This window comes from Vipera ursinii (assembly GCF_947247035.1).
Source record: "Vipera ursinii genome assembly, chromosome: 4".
NCBI classification, from domain to species: Eukaryota; Metazoa; Chordata; class Lepidosauria; order Squamata; family Viperidae; genus Vipera; species Vipera ursinii.
The window spans coordinates 15,351,927-15,376,822 of NC_139514.1; the positions used below are offsets into that span (position 1 = coordinate 15,351,927).

Below are 24,896 nucleotides of genomic sequence, written 5' to 3' on the forward strand. Positions count from 1 at the left end.
AGACAGGAATCTGGCCACACTAAATATTGTGTAGTGGGTTCTGGACTGCATGGAAGACAGCAGGCAGATGAGTACAGCAACAGCTCTTTATTGTGGGTAAGACTGTACTGGACAAAGGGGGTTACCTGTACCTCTTATATACCTTGCCAGGTACGCTCTCGGCCAATCCATTCATCTGAATCTCCCGCCGAAAGCTAATCAGCCAATACGGTAACAGTACAGCGCCACCTGGTGGTATTTGCTGAGGTGCTGCTTAAACCCCATACATAACACTAAATCTCTCTCCCCCAACACACACACAAAACTACTAGATATACATTGATCTCCTTTCAGCTGCTTTCTTCCCATCAGTGACTCAAGGTTAGCCAGCTTCTTCATTCTTCCCCTCAACTCACCTCGAAATTCCACAATATTTTTAGGACCATTTGTGGAATGTTACCTCAGGCTCAATGCAATATTAAGCTAGATCTTCAACTAGGTCTCTTACAACTTCTCTATATAGACCAACAAGATAAAATTAATATATGAAAACAGTGCATATCCTGTAGTCCTTTCACTATCTGCTTGGATGTGAACTGCTGAACGCTCAAAGTATTTTACTATATTGTAATGTTTAATGTTTTAGGAAATATAATTGTTTAGATATATAGGAGTGATCATATTAATTAAATTAATCTTGAATTATTTATATTTAAGCCTACTTAATGTTATATTAAAATTAAATCCAGTTTAATTTTTTCCTTCCCAATGCCCAGTTCTTTACCTTATCCAGTTTTATCTTTTAACCAGTTTTTGGCATATAGTCCCCATTATACTATATGTCGGCCTCCATAGAGTATAAACAAGCTCAGAAAAGAATACTTGTAGCTCAGAGTTTATTTATTTATTTATTTATTTAATTTGTATACCGCCCTTCTCCCGAAGGACTCAGGGCGATGAACAGGGCAATACATAATAAAAACAAGATACAAAAATTAAAAAGTAATTAAACAGCAATGCCCGTAATAAATTAGTACAGATTAAAAGTTAAAACCAATTTATAAAACCCAACCCCATCCCATCAGGCCAGGCCAGCTTGTTCAAAAAGGTAGGTTTTAAGATCGCGCCGGAAGAAGCGGAGATCAGGCGCCATCCGGAGCTCGACCGGAAGATGGTTCCATAAATCCGGTGCACCCAAAGAGAACACCCTCCCCCTGGGGGCCACCAGTCGGCATTCTTTGACTGGTGGCACCCTGAAGAGGCCCTCTCTATGGGAGCGTACTGGGCGGAAGGAAGTTGACGCCGGCCGCAGGTGCTCCCCAAGGTATTCCGGACCCATGCCACGTAGGGCTTTGTAGGTCATTACTAACACCTTGAACCTCACCCGGAAGACAACTGGAAGCCAATGCAGCTCGCGGAGCAGAGGTGTGACATGGGAGTGTCGGGAAACTCCCAACACAACTCTCGTGGCTGCATTCTATACCAGTTGGAGCCTCCGAGTGGTCTTCAAGGGTAGCCCCATGTAGAGAGCGTTGCAGTAGTCCAGACGAGAGGTCACGAGCGTTGAACCGTGGGATCCTTGGTGCTCTCTGAGCTTGACTGATTTCTTGCAGACATTTCATTACCCAGCCAGGTGAGATCATCAGTGCTCGACTTTTGTCTTCCAGTAATTCTTTGGCTTTTAGTATATATTGTGATCTGTTCATGATCACCATGGTTTGGCCTTTGTTTGCTGGTAGGACAACATTAACTAGTTGGATAATGAAATGTCTACATAAAAACCAATCAAGTTAGGAGAGCACCAAGGACCCCAGAAAGCCTGGAAAAGGGTGCAAACAATAGTAAAAGAGTTAAAATTTTATGTATTCAAATGGTTTCCTCTAATAACCAGTAAAAATGACTGAATTTATCTCTAGTCCATATTATCTTCGCACTGTTTTCACTCTTGATATTGGTTCTTTTACAATAATCTATTTTCGAACTGTGTATTTATACAATTATATGTTTAACTTTTTACCTTTTTTCTTAAAATGCATATTTAAATGCCTACTTTGATCACATTTTAATTGTTGAGAGCAGCTTTGCAACATTGGGACTAAAATGATTCTCTCTGTTTAAGCTCTAATAAGTGCGTCCCTCTAGATTCTAAGTAATATGTACTAGATCAGCGCCTATAGGAATTCGAGTGTTAATTTTTTACATGCAGTAGAACTAAAATAATACCTTAAATAAGAAAGAGAACTGTTGAAAATAATCTTTGCTACTGATTCATCCTATGTACTCATTTGCATTTAATTTCCACTTAAATCAATGTCATTGTAATTATCTCTTCACCTGATTGCAATTACACGGTTTTTCTTTGAAAATTATTTTTTCCAGACATACAAAGAACATAAGGAGGGTTAACAGAATAATTCTTTCAAAACCTGATCCATATCTAATCAGTGACTTTCAAAACTCTGCATTTTCTTGAAACTGTAAAAATATATGTGTAATAATATATTAGCAGCTCTAATATCATATCAGATTAGCACCAGAAACTTAGATGAAAATTGGAAAATCTTTTTGAATTGTTCAGTTTTGAAAAGGCTGTCAGATCTGGACATTTTGTTCATAAATTAAAGTTCACGAAACGTTGGGTTAGCTTTATATTTTAACTGCCTAGTAATCATTACAGTAAAGTTAATTACAAATGATGAAGATTTGCTTATGTTTTCTCCAATAGCTTCAATTTCAATTTACTTTGCTCACTATCATTCCCCAGAACTTTTAAATATTATAATATATGCACTGTGAAGTATACTTGCAAGACAATCTTTTCAAATTAAAAAAAAATCTGAAGAACATTTTTAGAATCAAATTCCTAAACTGAATTACCTTGCTTTGAAATAAAACCCGAGCTTAGAATTGTAGACATTTTCCTGCAAAAAAGCAGTCTAAGTCACCTGATTCCCCACATACAAGAAAATTCACTTCCTATCCAGACTTATTAAGAAAATAAAGAGAATTTGTCTGAAGCAGACAAATTTGTGAAATTTTAACAAATAAAGCACATGACCCACATGGAATGCAAAAATCCTGAGGACAGTCATGGAAGGGTTATCATTGAAACATTGCAATCATGTGGAAGTAGACCAATTGACATGCTTATTCAATTTTGTTCAAAGGTATTCTTGCTAGAGAAAATATCTCTGATGTGTATTTATTACAACTTTTGCAGAAATAGAAGAGTAATCAACATCTGACAGAAATAAAACTGATATGAATACTAGGATAATACTAATAATGCTAATACTAATAATACTAGGATACCAAACAAATTTGACCAATTAAGAATACAAGGAAAGTCAATCCTATCTAAACAGCCTTGGTGGAGCAGTGGGCTAATGCCTCCTTAAGTAACACCAGCTGCCTGCAATTAGTGCAGGTTTGCATCCCACCAGGCTCAAGGTTGACTCAGCCTTCCATCCTTCCGAGGTAGGTAAAATGAGGACCCAGATTGTTGGGGGCAATTAAGCTGACTTTGTAATAATGCCGCTTGGGTGTGTGTGTGAAAGCCCTAATAAGCAGGCATATACATAGAATGAAGGCTACTGCTATGTTTGTAAGCCGCCCTGAGTCTTCGGAGAAGGGCGGGATATAAATGGAATTAAAATAAATAAATAAAATAAATAATCCAGCATTCTATGTCAGAGAGAGCGAGCAGTTTGGAGGCATTCAGGGAGCTCATAAGCATGGACAGTCTTCTAATAGCATCACTCTCTAGAAACAATTTAAGGCATTCACTCTGATTCAGGAGATTGTACTGTATATACCAGTGTTTCTCAATCTTGGCAACTTGAAGATGTGTGGATTTGAACAATACTCGTTTTTCCCCCTCCAAGCAGAGGTGGTTCTGCGCTGAGTATGTTTAAAGATTTTCACTGAGCTTATTTTTCTTTGTTTTTCATTCTTGGTGAACCAACGCAGTTCCGACACCACATAGCAAAAAATACAAGGTAGTGAAACCATTTATCTCTGCTTGAAATGTCAGTGATAAAATGTACAATCTGGGTAGAATAAGCTGCAGGTCCTTTTTTTAAGTTTCCAATTTTCTTCAATACAGTTTGCAGATATAAAATACATTAAACTTTTGATCTAAAATTCAATAAAACACCTACCTATAATCATGAAAGAAAAATTGGGTGTGTCAGAGATCTGTTGAATATATAACCTGCATGTTCTTTCAGTAGCAAAAAAGTATATTAGCAGCTGAGATTCTCTTACAATGAATGTGTTTCTAAAACATGTTAAAAGACAGGTGTGTAAATAAATTCTGGTGATTTATTCAAAATGTGATCCCTATTTTGCAATTACATACCTATACTTTGTTAAATTATAAAGGGATTGCTATGTAGTGGTCACAAAGGACTAAGTATGCTAATGCTTCTTTTTTTAAAGAAGCTTTAATGAATTGTGGTCCCACAGCAGATTCAACTGGACATTCGCCTATGCAGTTCCATTCTAATCTGTTTTAAATATTCTGCACTTTTTTAAAAAAGCTTCCCAATTCAGCATTGTCTGGGAATGCATGAAACTGTGCAAAAGTTTATAATAGCTCTGTAATTTGCTTTCTAGAAATGGTGCATGCATTTTAATACAGATAAGTCTTCACTTACTGACTGCCTCATTTAGCAAACATTCAAAGTTATAAGCAGAGTTCATGGAAGACATGAAAGTAAACATTTGCAAATTGCAGTCTAATTTAACAACCATGATGGTTAACTTAATCACCAAATGGGAAACAACATCACATTGCTTAGAAACCACAGTGCGAGTCCCAATTGTAGTCTCTAAGCAAGGACTATCTGTACACAGGCAGACACACCTAACCCCAATATTATATTCAGCTATGTCCAATCCTCTAAAACTTTAGCACTGTCATCATCAAAGCTAAAAAAAAAACCAGGCAGTTGTATCCAAATTGAATTCAAGGTTTACAGTTACTCCGGTCAGTTCTGCTATATAGTGCCTTCCAGTTATGCTGAATTTAACTTTTTTTAAATTTTTGGCTGCATTTTTTTAACCTCTCTAGCTGGGAATTGTGGCAGAATACATTTGGAAGGCATCAGATTGGAGAACATAATTCTATAATATATGAACATCTTAGTAGATTAAGTCAAAATTCCATCTTCCACAACCATTTTTTTTTTGTATAGGAACTAACCAGAAAATCCACAAAGCAGAATTGTCCACAGTTAATCCCTAGTCTTTATCTCCTGTATTTGTCTAGTCCAGGGGTAGGCAACCTTGGCTCTTTTATGACTCGTGGACTTCAACTCCCAGAATTCCTGAGCCTTCAAAATCCATCTAAATTAGTAGCCATGAACACATCTTATAGAAGTTATTGAAGTCTGGGCCATATGAAGAGGTGTTTTTTATTATTTTATCCCATGTAAATTATTACATTAGTGTCATAAATTTGTAATCCAGAATATGAATGGTTAAAAACAATCATGTTGCTTATTTCAGACAATGAGATTTTTCTCTGTAGAAATAACCCTTCTTCACCACAATCTTTGTTTTGGAGTAAATATCATTTTCTTCCCCCAGATATATGAGTCTATCACTCTCTTTGAGGAAAATAGAGGCAAAATGTGCTCTTTACTCACAACCTGCTCATTTTCTTTTTTTTTTAAAAAGCCAAAAATATCAAAATATTTGCAATGGTGGAAAGGAAAACCCCACCAATTCTTTTCACTGCATATTTATCTGAGGAGATACTTAGCTTACAATTATTCAAGTCCTGATATTGATTGTGGGTTTTAAATTTAGCAGGAAGGAAAATACAGTGCTACAGCTTATCAAAGGATCCTATCACAAACACAAATGCAAACAGTCCTTCCTATTTCATTTGTCTTTTAGGAAACACACTGCCAAAAGAAATCAGTGATAATGTACTTAGGAACTTGGTAATAAATTGATGATAATGATCAGCAACCGCTTTAAAGTAATAAATCATCATCACCACCACCATCATCGTCACAAAATACAAAGACCTGCAAAAGAAATAAAATAACTGTGGCAAAAGAAAGCAAAGGAAGTACTAATGGTAATATTTTGAGTGCAATCCCAAAACAGCTGGAGCATTAGTTGAGAAAATCAGCATCGGTCAATTGCAAAAGTCTGCTTTGCTGTGAACAGTCTACATCCTGTAATATTACCTCTAACAGCATCAAACATCAATATTTGCCTATCCCAGGTCCTTGGGAAGGACTCAATAGCTGGATAAAAATACCAAATCCAGTCTAAACATCTGGCTGACTGTGTGACCAACCATAATTCATAATTATATCAATTCCAGATGATAATTACTTTGAATACACTGGTATTATTAGGAGACAGAAGAAACTCAAGTATCTGTGGTCAGAAGATGCAGAATAGCAGGAATCCAAGTAGCCATAGAGTTGAGAAATCAGAGATAGGAAAATGACTGGGGCAACAAAATTTAAGATCAGAATCTTGAAAAATGGAATCTTGAATATAAAATTAAACATGATGTCAGGAATTTCACATATTTTGTCCCACAGATTAAAAAAAGCAATCCTTGAGAAGGAGGACATGTTTTGCACTAAAGCTACAGAAAGAGGACAAGAGGACATTTTGGTGTAGTGGTTGATGTGTTCAACTGGGAAGACCCTTGTTGTACAGAAAGTCCTTGACTTATTGCCACAATTGAGCCTGGAATTTTGTTTGTAAGTCACTGAGGTTATAACTCCAGTCATCATGTGACCAGACTCAAATTTATGACCATTTTTACAATGGTTGTTAAGCAAGTCATCACAGTTGTTAAGTGAATCCTGTGGTTGTAAATCCAGCTTATCCAGTGGGTGCTTTTTGCTGTTTTTTGCTAGGAAATGCAAAAATATAAAAAAAAAACATGGTCATTTGACTGAGTAATGTTGCAACCAGTTGTAAATCAAGCCGGCTGGCAAGTGGTTGAAATATGATTATGTAACTGTGGAGGTAGTGTGGCAGTCATTACTTTAAGAGAGATTGTAACTAACTTTCAAGCCTGTTGTAATTTCCAATAGTGATTATGTGACTTGTCGTAAGTAGCAAACTACCTATAGTCCTTCCTTAGGCACAGAAACCAGCTAGATGACCTTGGGCCACTCGTCCCAATCAATGTCAGGTTCTGTATATAGTTGGTTGTAAAACAAACCTTTTTGACATGATGCCTTGATGCCTTTGCTGTATGAACTGTCAACTACAATGCAAAATAAGTGGACCCTGCAACCAAGCAGGACCAGTAGTGAGAAAAATGTAGCAACTCCACCTTTAAGAGCAGCTGCATTAATCCAATCGTGAATAAGGTTTCTGAACGTTGTGACACAATGCCACTGTTTTCTTGGACTAAACAACATAAGTCATACTAATGGACCTTTCATTACAATTTAATAGACTTATTCAAATGCATTTATTTTGTAAATAAGGCATTTTGCTGAAAAGTCCCATTTATTCCACAATTATAAGTGCATTAGAGATCAGTTCTAAATGGACTGAAATGCTTCTTTGTAAATTCTTTCAAATGGAGTTACCAATTAAATCTGTATCAAAATGTGTAGAAGAGTGGTAGTACCCAACTAAGCAAAAATCCTGGAGATTTCAGGTACAAAAATTACAATGTTTTTAAACAATACTCAGATCCAGAAGTTAACATTATAACTTTAAGAAATGAACTTTGTAATTTAATACGGTTTTAATAAACTAAAGATCAGCAACTTTCTCACTGTAACAACATATATAGTTGGGGGGGAAATCACATGGAGATCTCCTAAGAGAGTAATTCCCATCCTTTTCCTTTATATGAACCACAACAACTTTATGTGGAAAGCCAGTTGAAGTATCAGGCTACAAACCAGGAGACTGTGAGTTCTAGTCCCATCTTAGACCTGAAAGTCAGTTGGGTGGCTTTGTGCCAATCACTTTTTTTCAGTCCAACTCACTTCACAGGATTGTTGTTGTGGGGGAAAATAGAAGAAAAGACTATGATGTATGTTTGTTGCCTTGAGTTATTTATAAAAATAACAGAGGCAGGGGAAAAAATCCAATAAATGAATAAATAAAACAAGCACACTGAAAGTTCTAAACCAGACATGTCAAACACAAGGCCCGGGGGCCAGATCCGGCCCGCGAAGTGGCTTCATGCGGCCCGCGAAGCCATCCTGGAAACAGGGAGGGAACGGCCCCCACTGCCTTGGCCCTGGCCCAGAGACCCTCCTTCTGCCAGAGACCCTCAGATCTGTCCCACTCCTGCCCAGACCCCCATAGGCACCCTTGATGCGAACCATGTAGAGCTGGCCACGCCCACCAAGTAGGCCATATGGACTTTAGCCATGCCCACCCAGTAGGCCACGCCCACCCAGGCCACACCCACCCGGCCCCCTGAGGGCAACCGCAATGCTGATGCGGCCCTCAATGAAATTGAGTTTGACACCCCTGTTCTAAACTATTAGCAGTACATGTGCCCCCTTCCAAATGGACATAAACATGATGTGAAAGTGAATTTTAACAGAAATGAATACATGAATAAAATAGCCAAAATCTTAGGAAATCACTAAATCTCATGATATTTTGGTGTTCCTGTCTAAAATTTAGCAAGAATCCTAAAAACCTATGTGAATTGAATGAAATTGTGCAAAGGTTGTAAGACTTCCCAAGATTTAATCATGTTTTGTTTTTTTTAAAAAATAGAATCTGTATTGCCACCTGTATCAATAACTCCTTGTAGAATAAGGAAGATGACCTTGACAGGAAGAGTTGCCTAAGCAAAAAGGTTAAAACATTTTTAAGTCCAGAATATCCAGATAATATTAGGAAGGAGCCCTAATTCAGAGGAGCATAAGAAGGGGGACAACGTAGAATATAATCAGACTTGGAAGACTATGTTATTAAAGCTAAAGGAAAACAATGCTTAGATAATATAGTATTCAAACCCTTATCCTTGATTGGATCTAGTGCAAAGATGGGCAAACAGGAAATCTAGATCTTTGCATGTTGGCTGTAAATTCCATTCTGAAGCATTTTCTGGAACATATTCTGTCAGTTACCATAGTTCAAGGTTTTCTCTTTCTTTCTTTTAACTAAATTCAGTAAACTATGATAAATAAACATGAGAAATTATATGAAAAAGACTTTTACCAACCTTAAGTCCATGGAATACAGAAATGCTATTTTTCCTATGTTATAGGCAGTATTATAAGCTATTTGTTTAAAAACTCACCAGGAATTAAATGAAAATTATTTCTTGTAGTATTTGTTTCTTACCCACTTCATCTGGATGCATCGTTCTACATTATGTATTTATACAACCAATAAAGGTAGAATTGGACCCACAAGAAGGACTTACTTCTGGGTAGACATGCATAAGATTGTAGTGTTAATTTTGTTATTTCCCAAACAATGTACGCCAAGAAATAATAATGGTGTCTCATGCAACTTGCCACTGATTTCAGCTGCACCAAGATTTCACTCCTAAAACAGAAAAAACTATTAAATTTTCTTTAGCACCAAGCTGAGGTTTACAGTAAATTTTGTACCATCTACTATAAATCAGATCACAACACAGAACTCAAAGAAGGCACAGATACATAAAGTCCATTGTGCTACAGGGCTTTTCATTGCTGAGACTTCCATTATTTTAACAAAGCAAAAGAAATGCAGGAGCAGAATTCCTTATTTGGTTTTTAGGGGTGGTTATTTTGCTTTAAGCCACAGGTTTCTACAAGATACCTTCCCTAAAAGACTTATATCGTACAAAAATAAAGGCATATGTTATCATGCGTATATCATGCTTAAGTGAACATTGACAATCCAAAACACAGAAACAAGACCTCACAGAGATTCATAACATCCACTGATAAAAACAAAACAGCAGGAAAGATGTCTGGGTATATAATGCTGCTCAGTCTTCCAGGAGAACCTTCTTACAATCTACTTTTTAAAAACGCACACTAATTCATTTTGGTCATATCGCCCTATTTTTCCAATTAATCCCTATTTTTTAAGCTATCCATTAGTGATGCTTAATTCTTGCTTTAAGGGTTGAGGAAAATAGGATGGTTCATTAAACTTAAACACAAAGCTATTAATCTATTGAACTATTTCTTCAACTAACCTATTTATTGTCTGCTTGGATTGGCAGCTCCTCTCTGTGGCTTTGCTTAGTTTTCCTAGGCTATCTTTTAACCAGAGATGCTCAGAACAACTTCTGAACAAAAGGCATGCACTTCTCAGCATCATCCTACAGACCCGCCCACCGAGATAATTTTTAAAACCTAAAGACTCATCTCTGTTGTAGATGGGAGATATAGCTCAGCAGAAATACTAGGACAGTAGAGCATACCTTTAATCTCAGAATGGATGGAGTTTAGTTATTAGCTGTAGGAAGGCATGAGATAATCCAAGGATTAGAAACTGAAGGCAGAGCATCAACATCAGTCATTATAAGCAGAGATGTTCTTAAACATTGCTTCAGCATCAGTCAGTAGCTCTTTAAGAAGGACCATCGCAAGAGGAATGGAGTATTTATCCAGCCTCCCTGGAAGAAGGCAGACCAATTAAAGGAGCGGTGAACTATGCACTCCGGAGTTGATAAGTGTATCAACATATGCTATTGCCAGTGGGAATAGCAAAGTGATAACTGCAAGATGCTAAGAGCTAAGGCAATCCTTGGAGAACAGTAACCAATAGTTGGATAATGTCAGAAGAAATACCCATCTAACTGCATTTCATTATGTTCAGTACCACAGAGCTATCTGGCTGCCTGCTGATATTCTATCTCTCACAATGTGTTTTTTTTAAAGCAAGGCATATAGCTACAATTTTGTGTGGACTGCAATATTAATTCTGTCCTAACAGAAGATTTGTTATAGGAAACCTATCCTATTTGGTATAGGAATCCTAGGAATACTTTTCATTTTTTTTATCTTAAAACATTCTTTAGCGAATATCAAGACATATAGGCTAGAGACCAATACATTATTTAACTCTACATATTCAATATTTAATACAATTTAAGAATTCAAAGTCTTGTTCATCATAAGATGAGATGGTGGCTAAGTTCATACACATGCTAAACAATAAGCATTAATATGCTGGTATGCTATACAAAAGGGACGCGGTGGCTCAAAGGGACGCGGTGGCTCAGTGGGTTAGGACGCTGAGCTTGTCAATCGGAAGGTCGGCAGTTTGGCGGGTCGAATCCCGAGTGCCGCGTAGCAGAGTGAGCGCCTGTTACTCGTCCCAGCTTCTGCCAACCTAGCAGTTCGAAAGCACGTAAAAATGCAAGTAGAAAAATAGGGACCACTGCGGTGGGAAGGTAACAGCGTTCCGTGCGCCTTTGGCGTCTAGTCATGCCGGCCACATGACCACGGAGACGTCCTCGGACAAGCGCTGGCTCTTCAGCTTTGAAACGGAGATGAGCACCGGCCCCTAGAGTCGGAAACGACTAGCATGCACGTGCGGGGGAACCTTTACCTTTACCTATGCTATACAAATGATTCCACCAACATAAGCCATATTGTAGTTCACTTGCTTTGGCTTGTGGTTTTGATATTAACACTATGATTTGTTACCATCTGTGGGATACAGCTGTACAGTTTTTTTTATGCTTTACATAACTTTTTCATCTTGTCCCATTATTTAGAATTCATGAAGGACCAGTTTATGATTCAACACATTTGCTATTTTTATTTACTAATATTAGTCTGAAAACAACCTTCTTCAATTGTTCTGCATTTAACATTTCTGAAAAGTTTTAACACGTTATTTTAAGGAAACAAATCATTCCTCAAGGCTCTTTCTGAGGTTTCTAATATAGGTAAATCAGCTACAGTATTTTCCTAACATTTATATATTGATAATTGTTGGAAAATTACTGAGAGTATCTTCCAGTTCGGTTGATACTTATTTTCTCTTAATCAATCTCTATATAGGTAGTCCTCAACTTACAACAACTGGGGCCAGTATTTCCATTGCTAAACCAAGTAGTTGCTAAGTGAGTCACACTCAATTCTGCAACCTTTTTTTTGCATGATTGTTAAAGTGAATTTCAAACAGTCACTAAGCAGAAGGTTGTAAGTCAAGGACAGCCTGTATGCATGTTAGAGCAGGCATATATACCGCTCAGTTCAGCTCATAACATTATAGCTTGATGGTTTTTTAATTAAGCATCAACAAACAACAAAAAAACATTTAACTGGCAAAAAGGGGCTAAAGGCATGCAAAGCAAGGAAAGAGACATAATTACCAGATAAAAAGAATAGGGGGCTTAATATTTACAATCTACATTATGAACATCTGTCTATATTTAAAGGCATAGAACTTTCAGAACCACTTGGAAACAATATTATGAGTAATTAGCATGGAGAGACACAAAAGGGAGAGGACTTTGGTTATTCCAGTTTAGCAAAGCAATAGCATTTAAGCTTATATTACTGCCCCATAGCACTTTACCGCAGGGATCCCCAACCTCTGGTCAGTGGACCAGCAATAGGCCATGGCATGCCAGCAACTGGGCCACGCAAACAAGCAAAGCCCCCTCCGGTCCATGGAAGAACCTTTCTCCACGGAAGTGGTCCCTGATGCCCAAAAGGTTGGGGGCGACTGCTCTACAGCACTCTATGGGCGACTTACAATGTAAGCATTATTTGCATATTGCCCCCAACAATCTGACTCCTGGGTTTAATCCATTTATGTATCTACAGAAGAGTAGAGATGGAACACAGGACACCAAGTGATCCCTCGTGTATTCTGCATCATGAAGGAATCAGTCTGATGGATGGGATGATGTATCCAACAATAATAAAATGCATGGATCTCTGTTACTGCTGACTACTGTTATGGAAACCTTTGCACAAGTGGGTTTCCCTGTGATATTTTTCTATTACAACCTAGAGCAGTGTTTTTCAACCTTGGTGACATTAAGTTGGGGTGGATTTCAACTCCATATTGGCTGGGGAATTCTGGGAGTTGAGGTCAACACACCTTTAAAGTTGTCAAGGTTGAGAAACACTGACCTAGAGAGTAGTTCCCAAGGTTTTGGTTCCTTTGCTCCCAATAATTTCATGAATGAGCTTTACATAAAGCTGTAAGACTTATTATTATGTCTCTATTCTTTTAGCCTTCCAGAACATCATCAGGACCTTTTTTTTTTACTGGTGCAGAGTGAGAATATTTTAGGTTGCTTCTTGGAGAATCCCAAAGGGATAACCAAGGGGCTGGGTTTTTTTCTTATTTTATGGTTTTATGTTTTATGGTTTCTATAGTTTGAGGTTTTACTGTTATGGCAACTGCCCAGAGTTGTGTTTTAAGATAGGCAGCCATATAAGTCTATTAAATAAATAAATAAACTAAAATCAGAACCTAAACATTTGAATTGTTTCTTTTAAAACTGGCACAAAATGGGTGCTAAGTTTAAAAATGTGCAGTGCTTTAATTACAGTAAAGTTGTTGTGTTTTTTTCTCTTTCCCATTCCCAAATAAGGTCAGAATGCAGATTATCCCTATGTAGAATGGTAGCTGTATTTCACTTTATGCTGACTGAAATTGAGATTCCTATTTGATACTGTGGGTCAAAAACTGCAGTTTATTTCATCTTGGATCCCAGAATTATTATGTGGTGATAAAGTTTACTTGATGGAAAAGGACGTTAAAAGCAGCCAACAAGCAGAAATGGTTCTGTACTTGGACCATTAGCAGCCATATATGTGTTAAAAGTATCTCTTAACAAGCTCCCTAGTGGTTGTCATCCATTGAAAAAAATGGGCATTTATGTTTTTTCACTTAAAAGTTGAAAAAAAAACATTATTAAAGGTATGGAATTATTTACATAGTGTAGTTGTGGCACAACTGAATGTGGAGAAAATCCATGCTAAAAGCCTTGATTTCACTGACTTTTCTTTCAAACATTAATAAACCAAAGAAATGTTGATAGATATGCCACAAAAGACAGTGTGAAATGCAGAGTGAGCTTCCTTAATATCCTTGTTTATATATCCATTCATCAGTAATATTTCAGCAATTATCTAGTACTTTTAGTAAAACTTTTAGCTGATCACAAATATAAAGGTTGGGTAATTACTTGCATTACATCTCTGCAAATTACTTTAATGCTTTCGTTTCTGTGATGTGGAAAAGCCCAGGAGATATGCAAGATATATTACAAGATATATTGTTACTTCTGGCAGCCTTTTATGGGTTTCTGCTGACATAGAACTGAAAAGTTGATTATTTTTTAGATTTGTTTAGATAAGAGTTGAGATACGGAATGAAGAGATAAAAGTTTGTAACTTTAGAGGGGTGAAGGGCCAAGTTGGTTCCCACTTGTGATGAAGTCTGGAAGTCACACAGACTTCTATATGATATTCCTGTTCTTTCCTTCTTTCTTTCTTTTTCTTTCTTTCTTTGTTCTTTTTTTTCTTTGCATTTATTATTCTTTCTTTCTCTTCTCTTTCTTTAAATTTAGTCTGTATTATATCTTACCATTATAAATAGATACATAGATAGATATAGATAGATACAGATAGATGATAGATAGATAGATAGATAGATAGATAGATAGATAGATAGATAGATAGATAGATAGATATTTGTAGATTTTCACGGGTACAGGTATGTATGTCTTGGCGTATTTGGGTCTTTTCCCGTGCCGAAGACACCAGCCTGAAGATGATGAGTGGGACCTCGTCGAAATGTCGCCAAGACACTATCAATCTTACATGGGAAAAGACCCAAATACGCCAAGACATACATACATACATACATACATACATATATATGAAGGACACAGTGGCTCAGTGGGTTAGGATGCTGAGCTTGTTGATAAGAAAGTCGGCAGTTTGGCGGGTCGAATCCCGAGTGCCGCATAATTTAATTTAATTTAATTTTAATTCCATTTATATCCCGCCCTTCTCCGAAGACTCAGGGTGGCTTACAATTTAAGCACAAACCAATGTGCTTAGCAATAGCCTTCATTCTATGTATATGCCTGCTTATTAGGGCTTTTGGGGGGCCCCCAAGCGGCATTATTACAAAGTGAGTGCCTGTTACTCATCATTACAGAGTGAGTGCCTGTTACTCATCCCAGCTTCTGCCAACCTAGCAGTTTGAAAGCATGTAAAAATGCAAGTAGAAAAATAGGGACCACTACGCTGGGAAGGTAACAGCGTTCTGTGTGCCTTTGGCGTCTAGTCATTCCAGCCACATGACCATGGAGACGTCCTCGGACAAGCGCTAGCTCTTCGGCTTTGAAACGGAGATGAGCACCGGACCCTAGACTTGGAAATGACTAGCACGCATGTGCGGGGGAACCTTTACCTTTACATATGATTGGGGAGGAGGAAGAAAGAAAACATTTGTTTCTCAGGTATTAGCTGAGCAGTACAACATATCATTGATTTCTGCTGAAAAGTTAACAATAATGGTTTCCTTTGAGATGGATGCAATATCAAACCATGTTTAGAAGTTATCAGGCTATAGATCAAGGGAAAATGTGCAGGTTCAGACTTTTGCATTTGTTCTCTTATTAACACACAATAGTACTGCCATTTTGTCTGTAATGTCAAACAATGGTTTGTGGTTACGAGGGAAAGGGAAGTGTTTATAGGCAGGACATTCAGCTCAATATCCTGCCTGCAAACACACAGGAAAATATTGCAAACTCTTCGTTTTGGACTTGGCAAAGCCTAAGGCAAGAATGAAGTTTTCTCTGACATTATATGAAGTTTTGGAGAAACAGCAAGCGTCTAGTTGCTACTAAGTGCCTTCCGTTTCTCTCTAATACATTCCATAAAAATCTAACTAGCAGAAGATGACTCCTAATCCTGTTGAGAGCTAATAACACACTATGGGATGACAAAATTCCTCACTATTTCCTAGCACCAGATCTTCGCGTACTGTATTTCTGCTTTACCCCTTTAAATTTTTTTTGCTTTCCTTTGTTTAAAATTATTGCCATTCATCTTTTTGAATGTTATGTATAGTTTGCTGCAGGAAAGATGAAAACTCTAGGAAAAACAAGAACAAAATGAAATGGACAGTAACTTGAAAAGCTTGAGAGCAAGCAAAACTAAAGCTTTGAAGTAGCTGGCCAAATGCTTGGCTTTGCGCCATTCAATTCCATTTCATGCATTCCCCCATGCTGCTTAGCAAAGCCCAGGCACAAAAACCACAAGAATTCTGATTTTCTCTTCTTCCTGATATAAATTTGTATCTGTTTTGATTTCATGGAATCACAGATACGCATTAGAATGATGCATACACTTAGAATGGCAGAAAATATGTTGTGTATGTGGCAAATAAGAGAAGACTTAGCAGAGTTACCAGAGAGAACTGGCTAACACCCAGTGAAGTAAGTAATAGCCATAGAAGGAAATTTTCTCTCCAGAAAGAAAGTTGGATTGTTTCAGACATGAAAGGATGTGGGATTAAATGGACCACACTGCACCTCTGGACTATTTTACAACTGCTCGAACAGTTGTAAAAAGTATGCAAGAAGTAAAAGATTTATCAGGACAAACAGACACAAATGTAGAGTTAAAACAGGTGAATAGCTTTGCATTTTGCATAAGTCAAACAGGAAAAATGTACAAAAGTTGGTTTGGGAAAAGGAGTCCAATACCACTTCCTATCATTTAAAAACTATTTGTTTTTTAATACAATAATAGCTTTATTTTAATATTAAGTGTCTGTATTTGTTAAATATCGAAGAAAGCTCTCCTTTATTTTATTGGTATCAGAATACTTTAGGCATTAGCATTCACCCCTGGCAACTGTATGACTGGTTCCTGAAGTTTTCTTGGCAGTATTTTTAGAAATGTTTTTGCTAGAGCTTCTTTCCTAAGGTTAACAGAGAGGGATTGTCCAAGGTCATCCAGTTGGCCTTGTGCCTAAGGCAGAACTAGAACTCACAGTCTCTTGGTTTTTAGCCTGGTGCCTTAACCATTACACTAAGCTGGTTCTCTTAAGCATGCAATACAAGTTATATATGCACACACAGAGACACACACATACAATTGGTGGATGAGGGAGATTAATCCAAACACTCAAGGTGATAATTGCATCATTAACATTTTTCTTGGCACTTACAAGCTCTCAAGCTTAACATTTTAATTATTTAATATAGCTTTATCAGGGCTTTTTTTCTAAAAAAAAAAAAAAAAGGTGCCGAAACTCTCATCTTGGCAGGCGCAGGATGTGGGGGGGGGGGCGCTGCTGCAGTCATGGGTGCAAGGGGTGTTGGCGGTGGGCTGCCCCCCAGGGCCAGAGCCGGCGCGGCTGGTGCTGTGGGAGTAGCGGGGCCTGCTCTATATGGCAGGGATGCGCGGGGTGTGCGGCAGAGGCGGTGCGGGCCATACGATGCAGGGCGGCCACTTAGGCGCGCAGGGTGAGGCGATGGTGGCACAGGTCCAGCACTGGGTAGGCCACCAGCCTGGCTGACATTGGTGAGCACAAGGAAGGAGTGCACATGGACTCCACAGAATCCACCTCCCACTCCTTGTCGTCTCTTACTTACCTAGTTAAGATGGTGTAGATGGGCAGCAGGGAGGGATGCAAAGTTCCTGCCAACTCGCCTTCGCTGCAGACAACTTGCCGGTGCAAAGTTTGCCGGCCAGGTCTTTTGGAGTGCTCAGCAGCAATTCCTATTGGCTTTCGAAAGCCAATAGGCTTTCAAAAGCCAATAGAGTGAGTAGCATAGTGTTATATCAGTAGCTTTGTTGCAATTAAGGTTCCTTTGAAGCGGGAGCTTTGGCTGCAATTATTGGCTAATGTTGTAAAGGCGGGAAAACCCGGGCTGGGGATTGGATACAGTTCAAACAGCTCGAGTATATAAGCCGGAGTTATTTTGACAGTTGGCAGTTGACATATGTGTATTAATAAACCTTATTGCTGTTAACCCTCACTGAGTCATTCGTCTGTCTGGACCAAACAACTGGCGATGAGGATGGGATAGACGGCGGACCAGTGAAGGACCGGCGACTAACAGCTGCGCGTAAGGCGGTAAATTTAAAAATACACGGTCAACTGCAAGCGGCCACGACGGAATCCACAAACCTCCGAATGGCGCAAATTGGCTCTTTAAAAGAATTTGATCCAAACTACCCAGAGGACTGGGAAGAATATGTGGGACAGGTCGAAGGGTTTTTGCTCATGAACGGCATAACTGATGACCGGAAAAAGGCGGCTGCCTTACTAACTATTTGTGGCACACCTGTGTACCGGGTTGCTGTGGGACTTTGTCAACCATTGCCGGTATCAAGCGTTTCTTATGCCGATTTACTGGCCAAATTAAAGGTACATTTTACGCCAAAAAGATCAGAACTCTTTTGGCGGTGCATTTTCGAAAAACGAAATCAGAGACCGGGCGAGTCAATAACAAAATTCGTTGCGGCAGTCAGAGAAGCAGCGGTACGTTGTAAATATGACAATTTAGAAATAAGGATCCGGGACAGAGTGGTGCTGGGCTTGCGAGACGAGCAGTTACAAAATAGAATTATCGCTAAACCCACCGGCGACTTGCAAGAAGTCCTTGACGAACTTTTAACATATGAATCCACTGGGTATCGTGACCCCCCCCCCCGCAATAGCATGGCTGCTTCTTCCGAAATTAACCAAGAAAGCCTTGTGGACAGTGGGGAGGTGGACCAACAATGGGAAGCCGACATAGCCGAAGTCACCAGAAGGTTTGGAAAAATGGCGGCAAAACCATCCCGCAGCGAAGGACCAGAACCGAGTCGCCGATTCCAAGCAACAACACCACAACGACAACCAACAACACCACAATGACAACCGAGAGATATTCCAACAAGACAGCGCGACAGCGACAACAGATGTGGTAGCTGCGGGGGCAACCATCCCCGAGCAACATGCAGATTCCGCTCTGCTAGATGCAGATTGTGTGGAAAGACTGGCCACATTCAAGCCATTTGCAGGGGTCGTGCACGCGACAATCGTCTACACGAAATCGACGTTTGGGCCGAAGGTTAGGTAACCCCTTACTATAGTGGCAAGGAGACCCCTAGACCTTGGGCACAATACCCCAACTGTGGGGAGGTGGCGCGAGTCAATCACGTAGGGAAAGGAAAAATAAACCACATTTTGGGACCCAAATTAAAAATCTCCGTCCAGTTGCAAGGAATTCCTTGCAAAATGGAAATTGATTCTGGGGCCTCAGTGTCCATAATTTCTAGCGAGACCCTTAAACAGATTGAACTTAAAAGTGGTCGTAAAATTCCACTTAGTTCAACCAAAATTCAATTGGCTGATTTCCAAAAAACCCCAATAAAAATTAAGGGAAAAGTTACCCTTAAAGTTAAATATAAGGGGTTTAATGGATTCTTAGACTTAATAGTAACAGAAGGCCATAGAACTAGTTTAATAGGCCTTAACTGGTTTCCTGCCCTGGGAATTTGGGTCGGGGGAATAAACACCATTAATAATAATAAGACCCCCAAATCTGTCTGCGATGAATTCGCAGACGTATTTGATGGGTCTTTGGGTAAATATAAAGGGCCCCCAATTAATTTTAACTTAGACCCAGCAGTTAAACCCATCAGGCTTAAGGCCCGATGGGTGCCTTTCGCCCTTAAGCAAAAAATCGAGGCCGAGCTCGATAAGCTTGTAGGCCAAGGCGTTCTAAAACCGGTCGAGGGTGGCTTGTGGGAGACGCCAATCGTCACACCCCTTAAACCAAATGGGGATGTGAGGATTTGCGCTGACTACAAAGCCACCCTGAACCTCGGAATGAAAAAACATGCTTACCCGGTCCCGACGGTGAAGCAGGTCCTCGCCACGATACAGGACGGCGCCATATTTGCCAAGTTAGACTTGGCGCAGGCGTATTTGCAACTTACTGTTTCCAGAGAAGCTGCTGAAGCTCAAACTATTGTTACCCACAAGGGGGTGTTCCGAGTCCACAGACTGCAATTCGGTATTGCAGCAGCTCCAGGCATCTTCCAGGAGGTGATGGAGAGGACCTTAAAGGGCATACCTGGTGTATGCCCTTACTTTGATGATGTCCTAATAGCTGGAAGAAACGAAGAAATTTTAGCTGAGCGTCTGGAACAGGTATTGGGAAGATTTAGGAAGGCTGGACTTAAATTAAAAAGGGAAAAATGCTGTATAGGAGTTAAATCCACAGAATTCTTAGGATTTAGAATAGATAAAAATGGAATTCACCCTACAGCTGATAAAATTAAGGCAATTAAATTGGCACCAGAACCAAAAAACAAGGCTGAATTACAAGCCTTTTTAGGATTAGTTAATTTCTATCATACATTCTTGCCACATAAAGCTGCCATCGCGGAACCATTACACAGACTATTAGATAGAAAAACCCCATGGCAGTGGCAAGAAAAACATAGAGTCAGTTTTCAAACCTTAAAAGATATTCTATCAAGCCAATCCACAGTTACTCATTTTATTGAGAACAAACCGATCTATTTAGCTTGTGATGCTTCACCTTATGGTGTGGGGGCTGTTATCAGCCACATGGATAGTCAGGGCATTCAAAAGCCAATTGCATACTATTCCAGGACGCTTACTAAAGCTGAACGTAATTATGCACAAATTGATAGAGAAGCATTAGCTATTGTGGCAGGAGTAAAAAAGTTCCATGATTACCTTTATGGTAGGAACTTTACCATACTCACTGACCACAAACCATTATTGGGACTGTTTACCACGGATAAACAGACACCCCAAATAATGTCTCCCAGAATGCTGAGGTGGTCAATTTTCCTCTCAGCATATTCATTTTCACTGCAACATAGACCCGGTAAAGAAATGGGCCATGCGGATGCCCTTAGCAGACTGCCTTTAACCAACACCGAGGAGGACCCTGCCCCAGTTGGACAAATTATGTCATTACATGACATTCCTGAATGCCCCGTAACAGCTAGAGAAATAGCTGAGGCTACAAAGAAAGACCATATTCTCAATAGGATTATGACCTGGATACTTGGGGGCTGGCCAAGCACTAACCCTGATGCCAAGTACATTCCATTCTTTAGGAGGAAGAATGAACTATCATCCCATTTGGGGTGTATATTGTGGGGTAACCGTGTTGTTATTCCTGAACTTCACAGGAATACCGTTTTAACTGAATTACATGAAGGTCACCCTGGAATTGTTCGAATGAAGGCATTAGCCAGAAGTCATTTGTGGTGGCCAGGGCTTGATAAAGATATTGAAGAATGCGTTTCAGGGTGTTACCTGTGTCAGCGATCTAGACCAGAGCTGGCACATGCACACACACATAAGTGGGAACTGGCCAGGAATCCTTGGTCTAGGATTCACATTGATTTTGCAGGGCCATTTCAAGGCCTTACATTCCTAGTTGTAGTGGACAGCTTCTCTCGGTGGCTGGAGGTAGTGCCTGTTAATTCAATGTCATCTGGTAGAACAATACAGGTTTTAAGGGGCCTCTTTGCCACTCATGGGTTACCTGATGTGATTGTATCTGATAATGGGCCCCAATTCACCTCTGCTGAATTTCAGGATTTCCTCAAGGCCAACTCGATTAGACACGCAACATCAGCACCTTTCCACCCGTCCACCAATGGCTTGGCTGAACGCAACGTGAGAACCACCAAAGACGCCTTGAAGCGAATCATCCGTGGCGACTGGCACCAAAGACTTGCAGACTTTTTGCTGACTCAACACACAACCCCTTGCACGGCTACCGGGAAAAGCCCGGCGGAAATGAGGTGGGGCAAACGGCTAACCACTAAACTGGACAGGTTACATCCTGACAAACTACCCTCAAGTGCTGAACCTGACATCCCGAACAGGTCCTTCAACATTGGAGACTTAGTTTGGGCCAGAAACTATGGACAGGGGGACAAATGGGTTCCTGGGGTAGTCACTGACATAATGGGGCCGTTGTCTTACACCATTGAGGGGGAAGGGAATAGAGTAAGTAAAAGACACATTGATCAATTAAGGAAAAGGGTTGCCGGAAGTATGCCAGTCGATGGGGGTCAAAACGTTCATGGGGGCATTACTGCATCTTGTCCTAATCAAAACAACTTGCCAGTTAGTGGAGATGTGGAAACTCAAACCAGTGTGGCTGCTGCAAACCCACAAAATTGTCAAATTGATTGGGAGCTGTCCCCTATGAACAGGCCAGCAGTACCTGAGCAACAACAACAGACACAACAGCAATCACAATCAGTCAGTAGCGAATTGTCAGAGCCTGTAACCAAAAATTCCAGAACTATAAATATCAGCCAGTCAATCAGACAGTCAGTTAACAATGACAATAGTAGCCAACCCAATAGATACCCATCTAGGGTCCATAGGCCACCAAAATACTTAAGAGATTACGTTAACAAATAACATCAACTGGGGGGGAAGGGGTGTTATGTCAGTAGCTTTGTTGCAATTAAGGTTCCTTTGAAGCGGGAGTTTTGGCTGCAATTATTGGCTAATGTTGTAAAGGCGGGAAAACCCGGGCTGGGGATTGGATACAGTTCAAACAGCTCGAGTATATAAGCCGGAGTTATTTTGACAGTTGGCAGTTGACATATGTGTATTAATAAACCTTATTGCTGTTAACCCTCACTGAGTCATTCGTCTGTCTGGACCAAACACATAGCTTGTGCAAAAGCTTTTTGTGTGTGTGCAAAAAAGGTGCTGGAACGCCATTCTGAGCATTCTATGAGAAAAAAGCCCTGCTTTTATGTTTTAATCTTATGATTTTAAATATATATTTTTTTCTATTGTAAGTTGCCTCAAACCTCGCCATGTGGATTGCATACAAATATTATATAATCTGTAAATAAAGGTAGAACATATGTTAAATATACATCAAATGATAATATGCTTCCCTACAAAGTCAATTCTTGCTCAATGACAGACCAAGGAGTTAACTTGGAAAGGCAAGAGGAAAATCTAGTAGAGATCTGTGCAACTTGTAAAAGGGAAAGGCCCACACTGATAAATTAAAAATCTTTGTGGTCTGCAAAAGAATGCTGGTGGGCTAATCAATGATTTGGTGACTAGAGAAGCATCTACAATGTTGGAGCTTGTGGTCATGGTAAGCCATGGAGGCACTAGGCAACATGACTTTCAGGGCAGTGGTGGTGATTTTATTACTTTAAAAAAAGAAGTCTGTGCTCTGTCCAAGAGTGCTTGGTAGGCTGCATGTACAGGCCTGGTCTAGAATTTATTTTGGAGCATTCAGCTATCTAGAGCAGGCATGTCAAACTCATTTTGTTTGAGGCAACTTCTTATAAAAGAATTGCCATTAATTTGTTTTAATAAAATAATTTAAATCAAATTTTCACTTGATTTCAAATTAAATGAATTATATTGGTTGACAATGAGATTTTATTTTAGTACAATTGCCAAATGCAATAAACTGGTTTTAGGTATATGTTACTGGAAGGAAAAAGCAATCCCTGCTGCGTTACTGATCCCAGAGAAGCATCTAAAAGAGCCTTGGTGGAGCAGTGGGCTAATGCCTCCTTAAGTAACACCAGCTGCCTGCAATTAGTGCAGGTTCACATCCCACCAGGCTCAAGGTTGACTCAGCCTTCCATCCTTCCGAGGTAGGTAAAATGAGGACCCAGATTGTTGGGGGCAATTAAGTTGACTTTGTAATAATGCCACTTGTGTGTGTGTGTGTGAAAGCCCTAATAAGCAGGCATATACATAGAATGAAGGCTACTGCTAAGCTTGTAAGCCACCCTGAGTCTTCGGAGAAGGGCGGGATATAAATGGAATAAAAATAAAAAATAAAAATAAAAAATTTGCATGTATGCAGGTATCCTTAGGGTGCCATAGTTATGGATAGAAATATTGGTTGCAAAGTTTGCATTTCTGCATGTAATACAGATATTTTGGACTTATTTTTGTTTCTTTTGCATGTTTGATATTTTTAAAAAGGCAAATGCTACTGACTATGCTTATGCACATACGTAACATCTTTTGTTAGGATACATGACTACTGCTTGCCTAGAATGTGAAAAGTGAAAGATTGTGAATAAACAAAATTTTAATGTACAGATAATACCACCAGAAATTATTTTAGCCTTTTTAATAAATGTTATTGATGTTAATCTCACCATGGAAAACATCATATATTGTTATGTATATACTAGGTTAATTATTTAAAGACTGAAGTGCAACATAACTAGATAACTAGATAACTAATCTATTTTTCAAAACACACAACAGTCCAAACAGTAAAAGTAAAGTCCAAATTATGAATATTTCATTCTTAAGAATTGTTTAAAGTGGTTTAGTTGTAATAGATGGTTATAGATTCAAAAGAGTATTTACAAAAGATACTATTTTTTCTAGCATCAGCTAAATTAGAAATATTACATTTGACAAAAATGTTTCTCATTTCTTTCCTTATTGATTTATTGATTTCATTGAAGAGATGTTAACATAGGAAATAGATTATTTTGTTATTTAATTTTACCTTCCAAAAGACAGAAGCAGATGAAAAATGTGAGATTCTTTTCTGTTGGCTTTTTTGAATTAGCTGTTTTAGATTCTAAAAGTTTAGTTCCTAAAGAAGTAACCTTGTAAATATTTTTAATGTCGTCTAGTGCAGGGTAGGCAAACTTGGCTCTTTTATGACTCAAGGACTTCAACTCCCAGAATTCCTGAGCCAGCATGGCTCAGCTTGGAAACCTCTCTCTTTCCCCACAGTGTGGCTGGCTCAGGATTTCTGGGAGTTGAAGTCCACGAGTCTTAAAAAAGAGCCAAGATTGCAATAGGCTTTCCAAAGCCAATAGAGGCAGCTTTTTTTTTTTTTTTTGCAAAAAAAAAGGTGCCAGAACGCTGTTCTGAGCGTTCTGAGAAAAAAAGCCCTGGCTTTAATGCTGGAAAAGAATTACAACAAAATACAATGGCAACCATTT

At 39.1% G+C, this 24,896-nt stretch overlaps 1 protein-coding gene across 1 annotated transcript in view; it reads right to left on the reverse strand.

Moving 5' to 3' along the window:
- TRPC6 (transient receptor potential cation channel subfamily C member 6) overlaps positions 1–24,896 on the reverse strand; it is a 75,416-nt gene that overhangs the window by 30,782 nt on the left and 19,738 nt on the right. The gene's annotated exons all lie outside the window — the stretch shown is intronic.